The following is a 22,789-nucleotide window of genomic DNA, read 5'->3' as shown; positions in this document are numbered from 1 at the left end:
TTTACACAAACAATCTGGTAAAAAAACAAAAACTCTGTTTGTTAATCAGTGAGTTAGAGACTCAATTCGTTCCCTACGCTGACATCATCAGTCTGAACTCGAAGCCTCCTCATGAATAAAGAAACTGTGGCTATTAATAAACAGCCTGGCTGAGAAATGCCTGCTGCATGCAGTTACGCTACAGCTCAGCTCCTTTTCTTTCTACATTTAAAAGAAAAAAAAGATTCTGGGTCATTATCTGCTTTCACAAAAATCACAGAGCACCTATTTGCACTTTCCAACCTCATACCAAATTTGCATGTAGACCAAGCCTATGTTTGAATTCTGCAGCATCGAGTCTGCAACTGAGAATAAAGCATCAAAGAATCAAAACTAAAACGGCCTTTTAAACATTAATTTAATTACATACTGAATTATAATCCATCAGACTCTCTCTAGTCTTAATGATGGAGCTGTGATATTGATCAAGTCTGTCAACTCACACAGATGGCAATTATTCCGGATTTCTTTCCTGACTACAAATCGGGTAAACTTTATTAATATAGCAACTCTTTCAGTCCTGCTGACAAAGCTCACACTTTTAATAATACATTACTCTACAGTCCTTTTCCTCTCACACACAGGGCAGTGTTGCTTTCAGTCTATATAGCGTGTTCAACCTTTTTATATATTTTTCTCACATTATAATTTCACCTTCTTTTTCAGTTAAAAAAAAAACTAAAAGAAGGTTTGGTGAGGATCCTAAATGCAGGACGCAAAGGCAGAGTTCAAAAGCAACCACTAAAAGTTCACACATAAATACAAATCAGAGGGAAAACAGAGTCCAAGCTATCAAGAAACAAAATCCAGGCAGCAAAGGAAAAATGGCTATGATGTAACAAGGAGCAACGAGAGACCGAGGCAATGCATACACAACGAGACACGGAAGGCAGTCAGGGGGAAGGTGGAAACACCTGGGGAACCAGACACAGCTGAAGAAATCAAAGACACAGGAAGTAGAGCTCAAAGCAAGGACTCACAAAATAAGACAGAGAGACTCCTAACAGAGAGGCCTCGACATAACCGCAAGATACGAGAAGACACCAGGACGGCTAGACCAAAACAAAGAGTCAAATATTAATAACCAATTTACCATCCAGAATACCACATAACAAGATCACCAGCTGAAAATCTTGAAGAGTAACAAGGAAACTCAAAGTAAAATTCAGAAAACTTCAAACATAACAAGACCCACAGACAGCGACAGCGGCACGCCGAGATTAGATGCTACCGCACCAACAGGAGAAACGTCGCACGCCTGGTCGGAACTGTTGTTATTGATGCCTGCTCTGTTCTGTGAGGGGGATGTCCTGGGACAGAGCCTTCACAAATGTAAGCGTCTGCAGTTCAACTGTTTACAGATTTTTTAATTATTTTTTTTTAAAGGAAGTCTGTTGTCAGAAGATTAAAAAGGAGGAGACGGGATTCATGCTGTACTCATGCATCTTAATAAACTCTGACACAGAAAAGTCTGCAGGGATGAACCTTAAGAAGAAATAAAGCTTTTTAGCTTTTAGCTTTCATTAGAAACGTTTAGTTGTAAATGGGGAACCCATTCAGGACTATGTCTGACATTGAAGGATTTCAAAGAATCTAACACACTTGACATTGATTTTTATTTTATTTTCTGTCTTCTTCGCCTCATTTTCCTGTCAGTGTTTTGTCTCACTACCTCAGTACACAGAGGGTTGTGTAGGTTTCATAACTCTGACTCATAAAATCTGCTCATGTTGTGCTGATTTAAAAATACTTCTGTTGTTTTCCCACCTCTGACTATCTGTGCCTGCTTCATTGTTGCTGGTTCATACCTGGATGTCAGCAGCGCGTTCACGTATGTGTGTTTGTTTGTACTCACTGACACACTCGGCTTTGTTAATCCCCTCAGGCGAGGTCTCCAAGCCGGTCAGAAGGCTGGGCTTCAGCCAGTAAGAAGCCAGAAACCCAGATGACCTCAGCAGTGCCTGCTTAGCCATATGTTTACAGCGTGCAGCTATAGTGGCCTTACTGCATTAATCCAGTGTTCTAGAGAGCTGGTCTGCCGGAGTGAGAGATCACTATGCTTTCGGTGGCAGTGAGATCCAGATAAGTCCTGATAATGAGGCTTTTTCTTTTAAATCCCACATTATTAGCTGTGGTTTGTATTTATTTGTTTATTTTAAAACACAAACTCACTTCATCACTTTATCCAGACTAGAAAGACTTATAGGCCTAAAGTTTAATATATTAATGTTATCATTAAAAATGAGATGTTTTAGTTTTTACTGAGGCTTCACACGTGACGTCATGCTAACAGATTATTTTGGTTGCCTGTAGTTTTCATGTTTGTCTGCAAATACTCACTAACTACTAGCCAAGTGGTGGCAAAACTCAATAAAGTGCAATGCAAACTGAAAATGGAGATGGTTTACCTCCAAAATAAAAGTTGTGCCTCCGCACTGCGAGTTTCAAAAGGCGCAACTTTTACTCTAAAGGTGAACCGTCTCAATTTCCAGTTTGTGTTTCGCAGTTTCACTACAGCTCAGAAAGTAGCTGGGCAGTATTTACAATTAAGTCCACCACTTCTAGTCAAACTACAGCTACAAAAATATGCTAGCAACCAATGGAGTCACTAGGAGGTTTTTGCCAACCTCCTTGTGAGGTTGCAATTTTCCCTACAACTGCCATCAAGGCCCTAGAGACTGGTCTGTAACCATCACTTCATCACCATGACCTTGCCTGATTCTATAGTGTCACATTAATTCAGTTCAATTCAGTTAAGTTCTACTTAAATGCACCAAATCATAGCAACAGTCGCACTTGGCAAGAGTGGGAAAGAAAAACTCCTTTTAAACAGGAAGAAACCTCCTGTACAACCAGGCTCAGGGTGGGGAAGCCATCTGCCACAACTGGTTGGAGGGCAGAGAGACAGGAGGAAAAGACACGCTGTGGAAGACAGTCAGAGATGATTAATAGCTAATGATTAACCACAGATTGGTGTATAAACACTAAGTTAACATCATGTTATCATCATCCTCTACGCACTTTTTTAATCCATCTACTAATATAGTTTAACTATGGTCCATAATTAGCAGCTGGAGAACATGAGATTGAACTGAGCTGATCGTTGCTTCCCTCGTGATCAGAGTCAGGGCTTTTCAGAGCAGACAGTTTAGTGCCCAGGGGGAGAGGGTCTGATATTTCTGACTTTAAAGTTTCTTAAAGAGATTTTCACTCGATATCCAAGAGTGTTCTGGCTCGCTGTGGGAGAAAAATGCAGAGCATTCAAGCTCTTCTAGGGACTAAATGAGTCCTTGAAACCTTGGAGAACCCAGATGGGGATGTTTTGGAAGTCATCTTTGTCCACAAGTATTTTTCCTGTGTGAAGTTGTGAAGACTAATCTCACTTCCCTGGTTTCATTTCAGTTGGAAATTACAACCAAAAGCAGCTTAAAGTGGGATTTTTGTGTCTGTGCAACAAGACTAAAGCATCTAAAACAAAGGTTTCATGTGTTTTTAATAGTAGGAGAGGACGTTTAGAGGGTGTAAATGTCCACAAGCTGAAACAGCCGAGGTCAAACATCTAGCTTCTGTGATTTGTTTCTCAAATTTATGTCTAAAAATAGAAAGTTTCAAATGAATGTCACAAATTTTCCACTAATTTAGTGCAAAGTGGCATCAGCAGAAGAAAATGGCCACGACATGCAAACCTTAAATGACTCCACTACAGACAAATCGAATGCTTTCTTACCGTTTTATGGCACAGTAAAAATCAGAGAAAAGGAACTTTTTTGTCATGTTTATGATTTTCCACTTTTCCTCCACTACAGTGGCTGTTCAGATTGATCTTTAACTCCACAGGTTCATGGTGACATGAGATCCTTTATTCTTTTGACTATTTTAACCTTAAAAATCTGGATATGAGCGAGAGAAAATTGGATTATTTTGGTGATTAGGTTCACAATAAAGGGAAATATTTACAGAGAATATCCTGGAAGATTTTGAATAACAGCAGTGTTATGTACCCATGAGACTATTGTACCTACTGGACTTGAAATTTTTCATTGTAATTCACACTCAGGTGCTCTAATGTGGCTCCAGACAAGCTAAACAAGCTAAACATCATTGATTCTCTGGGATAACTCTGTTGAGATGTCGCTTACAGCACGAAAACTTTCCACTGTGAACATACGGCTGCGTTAAAGTGCAACAGCAATTTTCAGACTTGAGAAACTTTACACACAAACTGCAAAAAAAAAAAAAAAAAAAAAAAAAAATCTGAGCTGTCGCTGTGTCACCCAACAGTTTCCACCAACACAAAAATGACAACACACAACGTGACCGCCTGTGTCACGGTCGTGACTGACGCCAAAGCTTTGGTAATGGTGAGAAATATCACAACAACTGTTCTTAGATCTGCTGCACCGGCTGGGCTTAAAATACCACGATCCAACTTCCTGTTAGCAGGAAGTGAACACACTAATGTCCACGCAGCAATTACAGGTTTGGAAATGAAGAGTGAAATTAGTCATGTCTGAAAAAAGTTCCTGCTTGACATCCTTAGAAACTTTATCAGCACAGTTAAAAACTTCAACTAAAAATCAGTCTCACAATCATTCCAAGTGTCACAATTTAAAGAGAAAAGACGGTTTCTACAGCCGCCATTAACCATCAACATCATAGTTTCAATAAAGTGTGCCAGCTGTGACGTAAAGGGATGGAAACAGGTGTTAATGCTCTGGATGTTTGATCCATTTCCTGATTATTCAGTGAAGAAACCTTCAAAAAGGTAAATTTTCAAGTGTCATATCACCATGTGTGGTCAGTATCTGCTCAAAATAAGTTATAGCTTACGAAATTTCTCATTTTTACCTACATTTTAACACCAGGATCCTCATCAACTCATGGTTCCAGCTGGATCAAAAAAACAATTGTCTATTACAGTCAGACTGTAGCTTATGGCTGTAAAAATAGAGAAACAACATCGGTATTTCACATGTTCTATTCAACAGTTGGGACCTAAGATTTTCGACTCGCCACTCTCTACCTCAATGCCTTCAACTCTAAAAATATTTATAATATCAAGGGAAGTCACGTCCTCAACTTTTTGTTTCAGTGGGTGTTTGTGTTTGTTGGTGAAGAGGGCTCAGAGAAGAGTGATGAACCATGTGCGGAAACAGACTGAACAAGTGGAACTGGAACACTGAATAACTAACAAAATATAATGTCTAAAAATAGTTTAAAACCTTCTAAAAGTCCACAAAATAGTTTACAGAAGTTGAAGAAATGACTTTAAAGACGTCCATGTGTTGTGTAGGTGAGATATCAACTGACGTTGAACTAGATATAAGCTGTACCTTCATGCAGTACCAATTGCTACCACAAGACGGTGCAGTAAAGTTTTTGTAACCCTTATTTAACCAGGCACTACAAAAAAATAATAATAATAAAGAAAACACTGAACCTGGTGGTGAAAGATTAAATTTATAAAGGGGAATTAAAAAAAAGTATAGAAAACTACAAATATTGCTTGAAAAACATGTTTTATGGTAGCGATTTATTATGAATGCAACATCAAAATGTGATTGTTTTTGTCAGATGTCAGACTTGAAAAGGTTTATCACCTCTAGTTATTATTCCACAATTGACTTGGATACGAGATTTTAAAGGTCTTGGATGTGGTGATTTGTTTAAGGCCTGATAGGAAAACACTGAAAAAGGAGAGTGAAAACAAAAGAAAGAAAGGAGAAAGAGTATAAAAGGGGGGGAAAAAAAAAAAAAAAAAAACAGCCGTTGCCTTCCCACCATGCTGCGTTACATAACAGCTTCATAATGTATTACTCACTGCACTCCAACTCGTTTTCAGATCACTTTGCATTGGTAACCATTCCTATGATTCAAAACAAGAAAACACACGCACATACACAGACACACACACACACACACGTTCTAAAGTACGCAAGTGCAACGTAGGAAAAAAAATAGGTCGACTCATACTTATCTGCAAGGCTTATTTTTAATTGCTATATAATTTCCCAATTAACCATTTAGTGGACAGAATGCAAAAAGGTTTCCATTCACAAAAAATAATAATGTATACTTTATTGATCCCCGTGGGGAAATTCCTCTCTGCATTTAACCCATTCACCCAGTGAAAAAAAGTTTTATTCCCAGGCATCAAGTTTTGAACTTTATGACATGATCAGTAATAACAAAGTTAAATTATTATGTGTATTTGTGTCAACTTTTCTATTTTACTTTACTTTTACTACATGTTGTTTAGTATAAAAAAAAAAAAAAAAAAAAAAATCAATACCGCAATTAAATGCACTAAAAATAATATCTAAATAAACTGGTAGGTCATATATAATTTACTTCTATGTTTCTTTGCACCATTTAATCTGTATAATTATTTTGGGATATTTTGTTAGCATAAGGAGGACCAAAATAACAAAAATAAAAAATTACAATAAATAAAAACATTAGCAGTATTGATGATTTGCCTTGATTGCCCATTTTTTTCCTTTTCCAATTTTGTTTTTATTTACTCATCTAGTTAGTCATATGGTTAGTCTGTATTTTCTCTTGGCTGTATGGAGGACCAGCAGTGCCTAAATCAAACTATATACAAAAAATAAACAAAGGACTCCTTAAAAATATCTATAAATTTACCAAAAATGTAAAAAAAAAAAAAAAAAATTAAATATGAAAGAATGAAAAAAATATGTATCTATTCTCCTTCGTATTGCTTACCCTGTTTCCTGTTTCTTTTTTAGTCTATTTATATATTCATTCATAAATTTTGTTAGTTTTTTAATATTTAAAATATGGAGGACCAAAACAGATAAAATCAGACATAAAGAAATAAAGGACTCCATAGCAAATTTTATATATCATGAAATACACCAAATCTGATATTAAAAATGTATATATTATAGGCATGAATCAGTTTAAAGTGTTTTCTATTTATATGTCTCCTGTATTAATTTTCCTTTTTATTTAGTTTTCAATTTATTTAGTTTAGTTAGTTACTCAGTGGTGGATCAAAACACCCAATATTTTACACTCTCAGCCTTTTGTAATAAGCACATCATCACATTACAACACAAATTAAAGCACTGTTCATATTCAATACATCCAAAGTTTAACAACATCACTGACCTGAGGAAAATTGTCCCATCTCACTAAAGTTGCAACGTTCTCTCACGCTCTCTAGAAAACTTCTCTTCCCTCTTCATCTGAATGCCGGTGGTTTATTGAGAAAATGAGCCTATGATGCAGACAGACCTCTCTCTGTCTCTCGGTGTTATTCATCAGCCATCCAAGGTAACAGGCTGGTGGGTGAGCTGCCAAGAACAGGCCTGTTCATGATGAGCTCAGAGCGAGCTGCCAGCTTCCCGCCGCTCACAGCGGAGGACCGAGTGTGTCACCGGTTTACATGTCAGCTTCCGGGAGAGACAGAAGAGACGGAAAAGAGAGGGCGCCGCTGTCAATCGTCCCACTGATAACCTAGCACTCCAGCTGCCATCCCTGTGCACATGTTAATCAATATCGGCTGGGGTTGCTGTGGAAATGTGACTGTGCGCAGAGGAGGATTTGACCATTGGCAGCAGAATCATGGGGATCACATGTCTTAGACATACACATGGGTGACAGGCAGGTCAGATTATCAGGACCAAACAGTGCCAAGAGCAGCAGGGTGACAAAACTCTACTTTCCAAGGGATGCCAGTCAATCCTGAGCAAAAAGCTGGAATACTAAAAATTTAAAATCTAAGAGAAAAATCTAAATTAAGTTTTAATCTGGGCTACCCCAAAATAGACAACATGGACAGGACATATAACAACATTTTACTGTAACTCTCACAACTGTAAATACTGCTCATAGGAACCAATCTTAGTTTTTGAACATTCAATTTAAAGATTAAAATGTTCTCACGATGTATTCTAACTCCCTCTTCTAATCCAAAAGATCAAAGCTAAAGAAGACAGGCCTAGATTAACCTGCTGAGTTAACGTCACAATGCCACTTTAAAGGTGGCACTCTGGATGTAAAAACAGTTCAAAGTGAAGATCTGAAGGAAGATGCCAATTTTTGAAATGTAGTTCAAAGTACCAAAGTTGTTTAAATTTGATTATCAAGTAAAAAAAATCTATCCATTTTCTCCAAGTGTTTTAAATGTTACACTGGAGCTAAGCCAACTTACACTATCAAGGTTGCCAAAGTCTGTTACCCTCATAACCCAATAGAAACAAACAACATTTATCGAGATATGGGAAATTACTGAACCATTAACCTTTTACTTACAGTCAGCATGTCTTTAAGTCTTAGAGAGTAGTAGCTTTTTTTTGTTTTGTTTTTCACAACCTGATCTCAAACACTTGATCTATTAAACTGGGTTAAAAGAATGACTTTTATGACAACATGAACATTAGAGCTGAAAATGAAAAGTTTTCATTTCAGCTCTAATGTTAGCATGCTAGGCTAACTAGCGCATTCATTCTTGGTGTAAGCTATTTAACATATCTTTTTTAAATAAAAGATATTTATCCTAGCTTGCCAACTTCTATTCTCTCATTTAAATGCTGGCATGAATGCTGACTCAAGTAAAAGCTTAAAGAGGTTGAGTAATTTCACTTTATCTCGATAAATGTGTTGTATTGTATTGGGTTATGAGGGTAACAGACTTTTATAAAACTTGATAGTGTAAGTTGGCTTAGTTTAGCGTAACATTTAAAACACTTGGATCTTGTGTTTTAGATTTTTTTTTTTATGTAGAATAAATTTAAAAGCTTTGAACTACAGGATTTCAAACCTTCCTAGCAGATCTTTACTTTGAACTGGCAACATCCAGTTTGCCAGTTAGCTTATGGTGAACTATTATCACGGTGAAATTAAAATCAAATTTTAAAAATGCCCATCTAATGTCTGCTGTGCTCCGAATGATACTGAGACAGGACATAAAGCTCACTTAAACTTGGTGGAGGTGACTCACATTTCACATGACAACATTACGTGACTCCGTCAGATGAATATTATTTTCAGATTGCACATCGGCTCTCGCCCACAAACACCGGCACGACTCTGCGAGGATGAGGCACGACCGACGGCGCCAAGAGGCCGAGGCGTTCTCACACCTCCTCAGACACACACTGAGCAGGTTACATAAGGCTGAGACTGAATGGGCTGCTCCACTTATAAAAAGCACGTGTGGCTCCTGCCATTTCCTCTGATTGGGCGAAATGGGGAGAATCTGCTGATAAGGGATCAGTAAAGAAGGAGGAGTTTTTATCCTAACACACTGCTGAGAGAGCTGAAGAGGTTATTTTAGTCATAGATAGACCGACAGACAGATTTTATTCATAAATAAAATGAAAAAAACAACAATAATAATGAGAAGGATTAAGAATGATCCAAATAACTGATTAATTACTATCTTTAATTCGGGTTCAACATGTTGTGCCTTCAGTGATGCTTCTCTGCATACCTCGGTTGTAACAAGTGGTTATTTGCATTACCAGTTCCTTCCTAGCAGGTCAAAACAGGTCATTCGCCATTAACATTAACAAGATGTTTTCTCCCAGCGCACTGCTGCTCACTGGATATATTCTCTTTTTTGGACCAGCCTCTATAACCCCAGAGATGGATGGAAAATCCCAGTGTAAAAGAACCACGGCAAACCCGACAACATGTACATGCTTTTCAGCATAATTTTTTCAACACGGTTCTCTGTTGCTGTACACACACAGTCAGCTGCAAAACAAATGTGTATACGTTTATCTCAAGATGACTAAACCTTTTTTTTTTTTCAAATTAGATTAAATCTTGCCAAACACCAAATTAATGTCAGTTGTTAGACTGGTCCCACGGTAAGTGATCAATTAGTCTGAAATTTGTTTTCAGCTGCAGTTGATGAGAAATAACAAGCTCAACAAGTAAGGTTAGGAATATGAAAAACTAGTTTTTAACATCTTTAAACTTCTAAAGCGATTTACACTGAACTAAAGCCTGTCACTAATTTAATCCTGTACCTGTAAAATAATCTTTCTTCTTCCACTGTTGGAAAACAAGAGTTTTAACACTGTTTAACCTAAAACTTAATTCCCAGCCTGTTTGGCATGAAGATGAATGACAAGAAGCTCAACTGCAACATTTGAGCAGCTTTCAAAGTCAATTTGTGGTCGGCTCACTCCAGATATAAAAGTATAATGAACCTTCACTGAACGCCATGCAGCTGGAGGCAAGGTCAGGCAAGATCTGGACTAATGTTTTACATCAAAAAACTCAAATTACTAGAGAAACTGGCAGCATAAAACCTAAAGACATTTGGGATTAAGACGCCTCTCAGGTACTCTCAGATCTACAGCAGCACGTGTTGAAGAACTAAATACCCCCATTATCTTTCTTATGCAAGTGCTACCCTCCCACAAGAAAGGCTTCCTCTCTTTTTCACACTGTCCTAATCCTGCTGCACAGCATGTCTGAACACCCCCCGGCTGATCCAATCGCTTCACTGTTTCCCATTCAACGGCGCACTGAGGGAGACGACCAGAAACACCACTGATCTGTTCCCAAGGAGGAGAAACTAAACACAGAGGCACAGCCACACTGGGGATACTAGTATTAGCAGATCAACAGAAAAAGAAGAAAAACTGCTGGAACAAATAACTTCAGGATTTATTTTTTTTTTATTTTTTTTTTATGAGGGTGTAGCGTCAACAAATCTGTGAAGAATAACACAAAACTTTCAATGGAGGAAGGCTGACAGTAGTTGTGAACATGGCTGTATGTTCCATGAATGGAAAGTGAACCTGTGAAGGCGCTTTTCTTCAATTCGAGTTGTCATTATTAAATTTTAAGTTGTTGCCTGGATGAACACAACTTTGAGATAGCCTTTGGTCAATTAAAAATTCTCATTTCAATTTGATTTAGCTGGATGGAAACTTTGCTGTTATCTTAGAAAATATTTATGGTAATATTTATTTGGTTCTTAAATATGCCCTGTATGTTCATATACTTATAATAAAAATTTTGGTATTCAGTTTAATCAATACCTCATGTAAAACAGTAAATAAAAATACTGTAAATGATCACAGAAATCAGATGAACATTTCCCTTAAAAAATAAGCAAAAAGTAAAAATATTCAAATAAAAAAAGTTTATTATCCTACGTAATCAAAATGCCACTTTATTTTTATGAATCACGTATTACTCCTCACATCTGGTGTGTGTGATAAGCTGTCACTGACGGCCGTGATTGGACATAAACACTCGTCTGATATAATTACAGTGAAATCAGATTTGACATTTGTAAGAGTGCCGTCTGTTGGCCAGAAAGTGGCATTGCAGGTAAGCTAGCCGTTAGCCAGCTAGCTGTTACGCTGGGTATCAAGCAATTCTCCACATTAGACAAAAAACGAAACTTAGTCCAGATTACCCAGAAAAAAGACAGTTTCATCTAATGAAGCCTGCTTGACCAAACTGTGAATTAACCTTCAGGGTAAAACTACAGTCAACAGGACATTTCTTTGAAGGATAGTTGTGTGTTTAGGATCAATTCTGACACACACACTCGCACGCACGCACGCACGCGCGCGCACGCACACACACACACACACACACACACACACACACACACACACACACGCGTGCAATATAACATAAGCATAGCATTTGTCATGACATGTCAAGGTTATGCAAAGATTCTTTAAACCTTAGGAAAATCAACTAATCTACTATGAAAACCATAAATTACCACCAAGGATCCAACACTAGACACTGTTCTGATAATCACTTTGTATGTACAATGATTGTATTACTCGAGTCAATCAGTGTCTCCAACAACTTTAATTAGACATAGAATAATTTTCTGTAGTGCACAGAACTTCATCCTAAATATTAATCACTGTGAAATTAAGGGGAAAAGACACGCTGCTGTTCCAGTTGAAGAATGCCCGCCCTGCCTCCTCCCATAGGTGGAAGTCTGAACTCCTGAGTAAACATCTCAAATAAGAACTTGGCGTACTTGCTATTTAGCAACAGCCACGTTCTTGTTCACGTGCAGAAATAGTCCATGCTCTTCTCTGCTCACCCTGAACTTCAATAACATTGGGATCGTGGCACTGATCAATAGGAGGGTTGATTGTGTTTTGCACGGTTTGAAACGAGATGGACCGTGGCCATCAGCTACAATCAACACAATTATTCCAGCTCCACTGCTTCACATACTGGGATGAATCAGAACTGTGTTGTTCATTTTTCCAGTTAAAGCTGTGTTTTCCCAACCTGCTGATGCTGTAAAGAGAACTAGCATTAACAAGCTTGTGTAATTTTGGAAACCTGACAGACCGATACTGAAACACAGTCAGTTCTTCACAGGTATTGATCTCTAAGAGCCAAAGTTGTTTAGATGATGGAGCGCGTTCCAGCGGCTGAACAATCCTGACTGGAGGGACGAGACAGATTTGAAAATGCTGTTTCGGTCATCGATAACAAAATCGACATCAGCTTGGAGTCTCACATGTAGGATTGATGATTGTGTGTTGTCTGTTTGACTTTGGCTACACAGAGTAAAGGATTGTGGGTATCTGTCCTCTGCATAGGATCAAGGCACTACCATGCTGGAAACTTCAACTGCCTTACAAAAACTAGAGGACTATGTTGCATTAATTTTTTGTTATTTGAATGGGTTTAAACAATCACCTACACTGAAGGACAGCAGTGAATTATTATTATTCCATATTCTGAACAATTAAAGTTAAATCAAGTTAATTTTTACAAATTAATTTTAATTAAATAATTGTTTGGTTAATGAAAGACTCCTCCTCCAGATGTCATCAAACCCAGTGGGAGGTTTTGTAAATTCTTTATTAACGTTGGGACTATCAAGATCATCTTCTTCATCCTCATCTAGCTTCCACATGCACTGTGCTTTCTGTGGACTTCAAACTTACAGAGAGCAAACATCCTTTTTCAAAGTTACCCGAATGCCATGTGGAGGATATTCGCTGGTGATCAGAGCTGGTACTCCGGCTACAAATAAGCAGTTTAATCAGTTGAGGAGTTCAAAGGCAGAGTGTCAAGTGAGGACGCTCTGGGTTGCACAGCATGAAATCGTTCCTGAGCAAAAGACAGTCAATGTGGACTTCTGCTTTAACCTTCTGAAACATCCAATGAAGAATTGTTGTGCCAAATGAAAACACAGTTCAGGTCTTTGCTCACCTGGACTACCACTCCCTATGACATCCCACTTTGTAAAAACGAAAGTCAAGTTGAAGGATGACTGTTTTACCTTTGCCTTTAATCCACATAAACATCAGTGTAAATGTGCTTTGCTTGGTTTACCTAACAGTCAAAAATAATTCTTACAAAAACTATTCACATTAACAGCAACAAGACAGAGGTTTCATGTTGCTGTTTGTTAGCTTTGCTTGATTATGATTTAACTTACAGCTGACTGACTTGGGCACGAGTCCCAGGTTTGAGTGCAAGCAGGGGGCTTTTCTCTACATATTTCTTGTCTTTAACCTTAAACAATAAGGCAGTAAAAATAAATATTACTTTTTTTTTTTTTTTTAAATGTTCAGTTGAATTAATTCCCAGTTGAGAGTTGCTTGTTTTAAGCTCAAATCTGGAGCAGGAGCGAGCTGTAGCCTTTACTCAGACTGCCCAGCCGCACCTGTCAGCTCCATCAACAAGCCGCAACCTTCTGAACAAACATCTGGCTCTCAGCACGCCGCAGGTCTCAGCTCTCTGTTTGAGTCTGTACACTAATTAGTTTGACTCGGTGCGCCTATCATCTCTGCTGGACCCTGAAACACCGCACAGGAAGATCTGACACAAACGCCACAATTCCCACAGCTCATTGGACGTCTGCTCCTCGAGCAGGTACAAAAAACAGCAAATAGAACAGGAGAGCTCAACAAGATGAACCTGTTTGTGAAGAAAACCCAGTGACCTCCAAACAACACCAAACTAAAACTACAGTGGATCTTAAAGAGATGAACATGGCCTAAAAACCCTGAAGTTACTATAAAGAGAGTCAAAATATGTAAATGTTCCTAGTTTTTTTTTTTTTTTTTTTAAGATAAAACTGTAGGATTAAAGTGCATCCGTTAACAAATAACCCTTTCCTCTAGGGACTGTTTTCCAGGTCTGCACGAAAGATGCTTAACTTGCATCTCCTCAACTAGTCGGCACATAGATGTCTCTATAAAGTCTCAGGCTCACAGAGAGATGACAAGATTTAAATTACTCATACCTAAGCAGTGCCGCAAATAATTGCAGAAAAACAGCAGGAAGTACTTGAGCACTTATAGATTTTTTTCTCTTAATACAGATTTGCAGTATGGTGGCCCTGAGGTCCAAAACACACCAACAACAAGCACTGACTTGACTTTGAATGAAGTTCTGAACCTGATAAAGAAAAGACACGCATAGAGATATCACTCAGATCAACCACAGACAAAGGCAGCTGTAGACAGCGGTTAAAAGTTCTTCCAAAAGCGCACCTACAGAAACCCCGAGAGACTGACTTGTTCTAGTCTTCTCCTTTAGTCGTCCTGACTCGAGGTGAACTACACACAGAGTGAATTTACATTTTAGGGAGGGGAGAAAACATGTCAGTGTAGGAGAAAGGGGCGCAACTAAGAAAAGGTCATTGTTTGATCCTGGTTATGTTGCTTCTTTGATCAAACTCTTATCATAATGCTTCTTTCACTGCTTGTGCTGCCACTTCTAAAGCATTTTTTCCTTTCAAAGTACCAATGTTTTCTTAGTGTCCTTGTGTGTATCAGTTTAGGTTTTCTTGCAGGACCTGCATAGCTGCTTGTGACTCGATGCTCCAGACAAGAACAAACTCAGCTACATCAGACAGGAGGGGAGGGTGGGGGCCAGGAGTACGTGAGCAGCACCATGCCGGAGACGTTGACCCACTAGTGAATCTGTAGTGACGTGTTGTGGCATTTTCATTCCCCTGGCGGGCTGCAGAGCTCGAGTCGTGCCGCCTGACTGCACCGATAAGACGGCGGCCTGACACACAGTGAATACACAAAGAGCCGGCTCGAGGTCTGCAGGGTTTTTATCAGGCAGCTGCTCTGAGTGGCTCACATCCTCACACTGTTTCATAACTCAAGTCTGGAAAACTCAAAATATATCAGGAGTTATTTTCATCACAAAATGCTGCCTTTTACTTTCAGTTAACCTGCTTCAGTTAGAAAAAAACCTTCAGTGCCCAGAATGGCTTTTAAAATGACCCTAAAGGTTTCATGAGCCAATTGTAAGTGAAGGTGAACTGAGCTTTTCAGTCAGGTATGTTGATGAAGGATGAGCTCCACTCATTAAAACCCAACTTGACTTGGAGCCTGCAATGCATTCTGGGTCATTCTTTGCTCCTGTGGGTGCAGAAAAGGCTCATTTTGCTCTCCTCTGATGGATTTATCTCTGTACCAATGCTGAGAGCAATTTCCAAATGGCTTCTCGTGAAAGAAAGCAGGTCTGTCTGTGGGGCTAATGCTACCTTTAATACGAGCAAGCAAAACTTGATTGATATGGTAGATTTAATTATTTTTTTAATGGCAAAGATAAAATATAAAAAGAAGATAACAGCCAAGGTTAAATCCATAAAATAAACAGAAATTCAATATGATAATAATAGAAACCAACAACAGACCAGTAACCTGAAATTGATAAAGCAGCTAGAAATGAGGTAACATGATCACTCGGACCAGGAAGTGGACTCCTGAAAGGCTAAACAGGAATGTTTTTATTTTTAAACACTAATAATAATGCAGCAAATGAAAAATTGTTGGTAGACACAGGCCGCAGACAGCATGTCACAGAGGTACTAAGGTACCAAACCCTTCAAGGTCTTAAATCAACTCCCAAGCTAACCAGAAACCAATGCAATGACTTCAGTAACTAAACCTTTTGATATTTCTGTGAGCAGATGACTAGATATAAAAAGCATGGGCAAGTTTTCCAGCTTCCTCCTGGGATTAATGTCTATGTAAATTCTCAGTCACCCAAATAGTCTTAAGAGCTTGAAAAAACAAAAGTGACTGGAAGACGTTTCATTTCTCAAGAGGCTTCTACAATTCTTAAACCAAAAGGTGGAAAGTTTCACGTTTTTAAACCCTACTGGAGATTGACCCTTAGGGGGCCAATCAGATGTCAACCACCCACAATGGAGGGTTGAGTAAAAAAAGTATTTGCTCCTTTGGTAAATCATGAACAAACTGTCAGCTGAGGGACTGACAAAGTGAATCAGGTTAAAAGCTTTCAAAAAGCAACAACAAAACATTTCTTGATGATCCCAAAGACTTTTGGTAAAATATTCTGTGGCCTGATGAGACAAAAATTGAACTTTATGGACGGTTTGAGTCCCGTTACATCCCATATAAAACTAACACAGTACTTCATAAAAAGAACATCACACATGGTGGTGGTAGTGTGACGGTCTGGGGCTGCCTTGCTGTAACTGATGGAACCATGAATTCTGCTCTCTACCAGAATATCCTGAAGGAGGATGTCCGACCATCAGTTCATCCCCTGAAGCTCAAGAGCACTTGGGTTATACAGCAGCACAGTGATCCAAAATGAATCTCTGAATAGCTAAAAACAAAACAAAAAACAAAAAACAAAAGGAAGGTTTTGGAACAGTCTAGTCAAAGTCCAGACTTCTATCCATCTGAGATGCTTTGGTATGAACTTAAACAGGCCATTCATGCTGGAAAGCCCTCCAGTGTGTTTGTATTAAAGCAATTCTACAAAGAAGATTGGGCCAAAATTCAGAGATGTGAAAGACTCATCGCCAGTTATCACAAACACTTGATTGCAGTTCTTGGTGCGAAGCCTTGTATCTCCACTGCTGCAATAAATGGTTAAAGTTTGATGATGAGTGTTCTGAATGAAAAGGCAGAATTAAGCTTGACATGTGGGGAGGACAGCTGGGTGTCTCCAGCTTCTGGAGCTTCTCACACAGCTACACGAGCCTAAAATAGAAACACATTAAAAGCCTTCAACCCTCATCCACTGCCTCCAGTAACGAGTGCAGCTACAGACTAGGTGCCTTCTTGATTAATGTTTGTTTAATATTTCAGACTTAAAGTGTTCATTAAGTGCTGAAAATTATCTAGCAGCCATGCTTGAGCTGATTGTTTTTAGCTGCAGCAATTAGTTAGGCAACTATTATGTTGCTTGAATAATCACTTCATTTTTTCCCCAAGCAAAACTGGCAAACATGTGCTTGTTACTGATTCTCTAAGGTGAGAACTTGCTGCTTTACTTTATCATATTCTGACAAAAATGAGTATTTTAAACACATCCTTTAAATATAACACCTTTGTTGTAGGCAGTATATGTGTTATGGAATAAGTTATGGAATAAAAATAGCTGCAGCAGCTATGTTTGCCTTGCAATTGTCAAATTGTTATTCAGTAAGTACATCCTGGGTAGCCCTTTTTTCTGATTCTAATAATGGCCAAAATCTACAAAAATAACTACATGTTTTTGTTTTGTTTTTTTAAGTGACACTTGGGAATAGTGACTGGGGCCATAAACCCATCAGAAAGCCATCTGCTGAGCTCATAGAGAACCAGTTTCTCCATAGACTACTATTCAACCAGAGGAGTCACCCCCTGCTGGCCATTAAAAAGAACACACATCCCCACTAGGTTCATTTTTATGCTACATCCATCTTTTCTACAATCTATGGTTTCACCTTTGTGTATGAGTTTTGTCAGCTTCATGTAAAATGCCAAGATGTAAAAAAAAAAAAAAAAAAAAAAAAGCTTCTTGGAGCTATACCCTAAACCCAACAGGAAGTCCGCCATTTTAATATCAGTATGAAATGTTTGACACAGCTAGCCATTTCCAGGTTTTATACGTTGGTGTACTCCACCAAGACAATAAATCAAATCAGCTTCACCCTTGGTTAGTTCAACCTAAAGATGTTTGCAGTGCTAATTTATAAAGCGTTTGGATTTTCGTGCAACGTCTTGGCGAATTTCGATGTTTCGCCACAGCACAAGAAGCAGCTAAAACTCACAAACTGTTCAATCTTCCCCAAACTTTGTGGTGTTTGAAGCTTGTGGCAGAAAACATCTATAACCTAATATTAAGACGCGGCCATAGCACACAGTGTGCCACAGTCATAGTAGCAACACGGAGTCTAAATTAGTATGTGATTAAAAAAAAAATGTTTAAAAATCACACAATGTAAGTGATATTTGTAGGGTTCGTTCTGAAAAATATTGACTTCAGAGATGGATCAATCAGTTGTTTGTGTCACACTTCTCTGCAACCCATGCATTGCACTGCATTGGCAGTGCAGCAGTACTGACGTGTAGCCTGGATTTAATTTAAACTGAATTTAAAGTGAATTTAGGTATAAATTATAAAACTTGGATGTCAGAGCTCAGAGTGACAACACAGTCACGTTTCCATTGGCAGTCGCCAGAAAAACAGGCTTTGTTTTGCTCTCTAGCGAGGTAGAGCCACTCAGTGATCAACAGCAATGCCTGAGCTCTGTACTAAAAAACTGAACTTTATCTTATCCAGGTAACTTTAAGGTTGGCTCTGAGTTTACTGTACTCCTAAGGTGGTTCACTTCCAACCAAAGATCTATTGAACCTCTGCAGGGAGAACAGTTTTTCAGTTGTTCAAAGTCTTTGTGTTTCCCTGATGAGCATCAGTAAGAATAGATTCTTAAATGCTGATTGCAAATATTCGGGTAAGTGAATCCAGATACGTGAAAGATACACTGGAGTACGCTGAACCCTTTATAGTATAGGGCCCTGGATAAATGCCTGTTTTTTGTTTGTTTGTTTGTTTATTTGTTTTTTGGAGGGAGGGGCTTATATCTACAAGAATGTTCATGGGCACAGTCTGGTCTGTGTACAGCTTATTTAGCAAAACACAAATACTCAAAAACGGTGGTACAGATTACAGGTTCCACGGTTTACAACACTCTGCTGCCATCTTGAATCACAAAGTCTGACTTTACAGAGGTCGTCACAGCTGAAAACTCCAACTGAGAACTTTGGATTTACTACTTCCCACTGCAGCCATAGGCATGCCTGAGGTTGGATTGGGAGAGACAACACTTCTTTCTCTCTTGACTGCAGTTGTGAACTTTACCTGTAAAATTTAACTTGGATTATTTAGTGCTACTTTCAGCTTCTTCTTTAGGTATTTCTTCATATCTAATTTGACAGATTTTTCTGTTGGATGCCCTTCCTGATCCAACTCTAAGAGATTTATGTCTCCTCCTGCTCTCAAATCAGTGGACCTCTACACTATGGAGCCACAACTGATAAAACCAATTGTCCTAAAAAAAAATGACAGAAAATTAATCACTCTATATGACGAAATGATCACCTAAATCATTTTTTAAATCTGAATTTCAACCTTTCTCTGCTTCCAGCCTCTCAAACACAATGATATTTAGGTTTCTCTTAATGCCGTGATTGTACACCAAAGATCTGGACTAAAAATAGTATTCAGGAGGATTTCCAGGATAGTGTGATGCAGTTTTTCCAATATTTCCCAACATTTTACAGACTAGATGATTACTCTTCTAATTGCAAACGTAATTTTGGGATGACGTAAAACCTTTAAATAACTGTTATTGGCAAAGGTCTACGTTAAACACCTGAGAGGTGGAACCAAAACATGCTGCTAGTTAGCTTTATGTATCAATGAATCCACTCACGTTTCAGTACCAACGAATCTAAATGCCAATTTTCGCTCCAATTTCCCATATATAACTCCAGCTTATGAGTGAAACTAGCGACTACTTTAACTATGATGTGATTTTCTAAAATTAATCATCCTAGTCCCAAAATTCAAAATCAGGAGGTTAAACCAGGCTTAAAACCAGTGTGTGAATGTGTGTGTGTGAATGGGTGAATGACTGGATATGTAAAGCGCTTTGGGGTCCTTAGGGACTAGAAAGCGCTATATAAATACAGGCCATTTACCATTTAAAACCAATCCGGAGTTTGTTTCAGATCACTTCAGGGACCTCTGGAAATGCTCAAACTCAGACAGACATGCTCTCAGTCCTCTCTAAAAATACCCCATCCATCCATTATCCATCCATCTGCTATAATGAGAGGCAATTGACTCAAACCAAAGATCGACCCCGATGCGGCCATCCGGGTCAGACATCACCGGAGCTCAGCATCCATCACAGGAAGCCAGCTGGCCTCAGTTAAATCCCAAAGAGTAGGCAATTTTAGTGCGTAAAAACACGTCTTCTCCAGCTAAAAGCATCAGTTAAAATAAAGCTGCGCTCCTTCCTGATGCTTGACAGCAAGTGTTTGAGACAAATAAAGCGCGCCGTGCGCGTTAATCTGCCACTCACCATCATCTCCGACAGGTTGACGCGCCTCGTCCGCGTTCGCATCACGGCCAAAGGAGCCTCCCGAGCCCGAAACACCGACCATTTCCACCGTTTTCACCCCGGACGGCGTGCTCAGTCTCCCCCGGCAGCCTGCAGGGCGGTGGATCCCCGGCCGCCCGGATTAGTGATCCATCGGGGAGAAAGTCTTACGGCAAACGGGGTAAGATTAGTAAAATAACCGTTACATGCCGGATATAAAGCAGAGCTGTGTGAGAGCAAACAAAAAGAGCTGCTGGATGATCCGGGTTGTGGGCTGGTTGGATGGCCGGCTGGATGGTTGGTTGGAGGATACTGAGCAGCTCGCATTAACGCAGCGGGTAGAGGATGGCCTCTGCAAAAAATAAAAATTAAAAAAAAATGACGAGGGCTCACTTGTCAGAGCCTGCACGGCTTTACTGATTATGAAGGAGGGACATTTAAATTCTAGCAGCGGCTCCTAGAGGCTGAGCTCTTAAATGCAACCTCAGACAGCACAGGATGAAGCTTCCTTTTATCCTTTATCGGTTGGCCAGAACATTGACCACTTGATAACCCCCCCACACACACACACACACACACACACCATTACACCCCCTTTTGTGTCTGTGTGTGTCTTTGTAGCTTTATCTAAACTGCACATGTCATAAAACTCAGATCATCTCACACTGGTTTCTTGAACATGATAATGAGTTCACTGAACTCAAATGGCCTCCACAGCCACCAGATGTCATGCCAATAGAGCACCTTTGGGACATAATGATTCACATCATGGATGTGCAGCCGACAAATCTGCAACAACTCTGTGATGCCGACAGGTTGATATGGACCAAACGCTCTAAAGAATGTTTCCATCACATTTTTCAAGGAAAAAGGTGATCCAACCTGGTGCTACCAAGGTGTACCTAATAAAGGGGCCAAAGAGTGTAGGTAATTGTTCGATATGGTATGAAAGTTTCTCTCTTGTTGTATGTCAGATTCAGTTACTTGTGATATTTGATTGTGTGTACTGTCACTCGTTGTTAAAAAAAAATAAGAATAAATTTTTTTTTTAAAAAGTGAGAAAATTGCTCTGGAAAACCTCTCATTTCAAATCTCACTTATCTGTCTTTAGAAAAGAGACTTTGTCCTTCTGTCTCCTTAAATAAAATTCAGACTGTTGTGTGCAACGCTCTTTAATATCACATCAGTGCATCGTTCAAACTGGGAAACCTCACAAGACTCACGCAACACTGTGTAGATGTACAAGATTTTCCTCGTGCATGTAGAGTCATGCCTTCTCTTTGCATTCTTTAACAATGGCTTAAAGAGCCAAAACTGATGTTTGGATAGAGACATCTTGTTTTTGTTTTGAGTTTATAAACACACTCTCAAATACCAGCGGCATAAACAAAAACATACCTGAATTTAAAAAACAAACAAACACACACAACACAGTGGAACACTATCAGTCATGGATTGGCCTCCCCAGAGCCCGACCTCAACATTATTGAAGCAGTGTGGGATCATGTTGACAGAGAACAGAACAAAAGGCAGAAACATCCAAAGAAGAGCTTTGAATGTCCTTCAAGAAGCCTGGAGAACTATTCCTGAAGACTACTTAAAGACATGACAAGAAAGCTGCCTAAGAGAGTTCAGACTGTGCTGAAGGATAAAGGTGGTCACACCAAATATTGACTTTGAAACTTGTTAGACTTGTGCAAAACACTGTTTTTTACCTTATATATGTTATTTTCATGCATGCTTCATGTTTCAGTAGCTGCACCTACAACACAACTTATTCATTTCTCATTTTTCCTAGCAGGATATAAAGAACTGAGGGGTGACTTAAGACTTTTGCACAATACTATACACTTACCTACATCTGTTAAGCTACCTGTTAACACAAATATCCACTCAGCCAATCCAAAGCCTGGCCAGACTGCTTCCATCAGTGAATTAAAAAGTCATTACAAAAATAAAGAAAATACTTGATTCATTTAGAAAAAACACAAACATTTCATCTTTACTGGGATCACAATCACCATGTCTACATGTGATATTGTAATTGTTCAAAACCATTGCAAAAAAAAAAAAAAGGAGCCGAGTTAGAAAAGTCTGCATCTAGAGCTTCAAACTACAAATATTAAATTAATTTTAAGAAAGTTGGTAAACATTTGTTTTTCCTTCAGTAAATTCACACACTCTCTCCAACTTTATTCCTCTGTGTGGTTGATGCTGAGCTTACAGCAAAAACAAACAGTGTACGGTATAAAATATTTTATTAACCTCACCTTTAAATATATAAACAGCCTGCCGTTCCTCCTTATTGTCACAAGGGGGCAGTGTGCACTACCCATCTGCATAAGTATTTTCACACTTCCAACATCTGAGCTTTGACCCCACCTGCTCCAG

General features: G+C 38.9%; 1 protein-coding gene across 3 annotated transcripts in view; it reads right to left on the bottom strand.

Annotated features, from left to right (window-relative positions):
* tmem198b (transmembrane protein 198b) overlaps positions 1 to 22,779 on the bottom strand; it is a 42,404-nt gene extending 19,625 nt beyond the window's left edge. Inside the window, exons 1-2 of one of the 3 annotated variants that reach the window (XM_031735847.2) lie at positions 22,669 to 22,779; positions 20,381 to 20,750 (exon numbers count right to left, since the gene is read on the bottom strand). The gene's annotated coding sequence lies outside the window, so the exon portion shown is untranslated. Of the gene's footprint in view, positions 1 to 7,176; positions 7,508 to 20,380; positions 20,751 to 22,668 lie in introns of those variants that run through there. The other 2 variants (XM_039606301.1, XM_031735853.2) reach the window with 2 other exon arrangements.
* Positions 22,780 to 22,789: the final 10 nt, after the last annotated feature.

Source organism: Oreochromis aureus, linkage group 23 (genome assembly GCF_013358895.1).
Source record: "Oreochromis aureus strain Israel breed Guangdong linkage group 23, ZZ_aureus, whole genome shotgun sequence".
Classification (NCBI taxonomy): Eukaryota; Metazoa; Chordata; class Actinopteri; order Cichliformes; family Cichlidae; genus Oreochromis; species Oreochromis aureus.
The sequence above is the reverse complement of the archived record's forward strand: the minus strand, read 5'-3'. Positions and strand labels throughout refer to the sequence as shown.